This window comes from Cervus elaphus, chromosome 32, assembly GCF_910594005.1.
Source record: "Cervus elaphus chromosome 32, mCerEla1.1, whole genome shotgun sequence".
Taxonomy (NCBI): Eukaryota; Metazoa; Chordata; class Mammalia; order Artiodactyla; family Cervidae; genus Cervus; species Cervus elaphus.
In genome coordinates, this window is record NC_057846.1 from 9255321 (window position 1) to 9257428 (window position 2108).

Consider the following 2108-nt stretch of genomic DNA (forward strand, 5'->3'; position numbering starts at 1 on the left):
TGTTCTAAGACTTTCATAAACATTAACCTGCTTAACCTTCAAACCCGGATCAATCAGTTGGTTCCCATTATTTTGTAAAGTTGGAAAGAGAGTCATTCAGAGTCCAGGTCAATTGTCCCAAGTTTCACAGCTAATAAAAAAAGAAGATAGAATTCAAACTCAGGCAGTCTTGATTCTAGAGTCATGAATTCTAAGAAAAAGATGCTGATACCTTTGTTTGGGATACACATACATGTGTTTGGGAGTGTATTTGTGTTTGTATTTGAAGATGATTTCATGATCTTTAAATGCTACAATATCCTGAGCAGGACTCAGAATCAAACTGACTTTCCAGAACTGACATGGGCCCTTGTAGTAATTATCAAGATCTGCTGAGGTAACAATCACATTTTCAGTTTCTTGGTAAAAAATAATTACAAGCAATGTCAAAAAGGGAAAGACTGACTTGTTTTTCTTCTTGTATGTAATAAAGTATTATTATTATTATTTTCTTAATTTTAATATCTTTAAAGCTTCACAACTTTCCCCCAAGACTTTCTTGGAGGCATCTTTTACCCCTTTGTTTCTTAGACTATAGATGAGTGGGTTCAACATGGGGATCACCACTGTATAAAACACAGGTGCCATTTTGTCTGTGTCCAGGGAGTGGTTTGACTTGGGCTGTAGGTACATAAAGATCAGTGTGCCATCAAAAATAGTAACAACCACCATGTGGGAGCCGTGGGTAGAAATGGCCTTGCATCGCCCCTGGGTACAGTGGATCCTTACAATGGCGTTGATGATGAAGAAGGTAGGAGGTAAGGACAACGGAAGATGAACAGATCATATCAAAACCAGCGAAGGCAAAGATCAGAATTTCCTTCATGCGTGTGTCTGAGCATGACAGAGCCAAGAGAGGGAGGTCATCACAGTAGAAATGGTTAATAACATTGGGGCCACAGTAAGTTAGATGGAAGGTGATGATGGTGTGGAACAGGGCAACCAGAAAGCTGTTCACATATGGAACTGCCACTAATCTAGTGCAGACTCTCTTTGACATCAGTGTGGAATAATGCAGGGGACTGCAGGTGGCTACATAGCGATCATAGGCCATGGAAGCTACGAGAAAACACTCCGTGATCATGAAGGTGAGAAAACAGCCCAGTTGCGTTGCACAAGCATAGAAAGCAATAGTATTGTGTCCACAACGAAGTTCACCATCATCTTTGGTGTGATAGCAGAGGAGCAGCGAAGGTCAACAAAGGCCAGGTGACTGAGGATATAGTACATAGGCGTGTGGAGTCTGATCAAGGTTACCAAGCCCAGGTTGCCCAGCACTGTGACCAGATAGATGACCAAAAGCACCACAAAGCAGGGGACCTGGAGCTCTGGCCAGTCTGTAATTCCCTTGAGAATGAATTCAGGGACAAAAGTAAGATTCACTTCAGCCATTTAGTCTGATGGATTTGGCAGAGTTTGTTGTGAGTTGGAGAATAAGAATGACACCTTCTACGGCCTCTGCCAGTGCTGGGGAAGGTGACCATTAGCATCTTCTATCCGTGAGTCACACCGTCTTGTGGGCACAAGGTAGCTGCAGCTCTCCAATGGCATGCCATTCTTTCCCCAGGGAAAGGATCAATTACCCTCAGAGTAGTCTTCTGAAGTCTTACTTTGCTTTACAAAGATACAGTACTTCTTTGCTTTGTGATGTAGAAAATATGGGAAGACGCCGATTAAAAATTAAATGGTATCTGAAAGAAAGCACTTGAGACAACTAATAGTAATATTTCAGTGTTTTTGGTGCCATCAAGGTTTTAATGCCCATGTATACATTACAGGGAAAACTTACTCCATGTTGGATATATTTCTTTTCTTTAACCTTTGTTTCCTGTGCTTTTGTTCACTGAAAGAATATTGTTCATACATATTGATCTACCTCAGAAAACCCTGCCCCTCTGCCTGAATGTTAAACCAAAGTGCATTTGTTCGGGACCCTGTCCACCTGTGGATGGCTACAGGAAGGAAGGAATTAACACATCCTTTGCCCAAGTCTTGCCATTCCAAGAGATGATTGCCTTTTTAATTCATTTCTTTGTCCTCCCCTCATCTCTGTTCTATAAAAGAAACTG

The 2108-nt window shown here is 41.5% G+C and overlaps 1 pseudogene; it reads right to left on the bottom strand.

Moving 5' to 3' along the window:
• Window positions 1-483: 483 nt before the first annotated feature.
• On the bottom strand, window positions 484-1431 carry LOC122688115 (annotated as a pseudogene).
• Window positions 1432-2108: the final 677 nt, after the last annotated feature.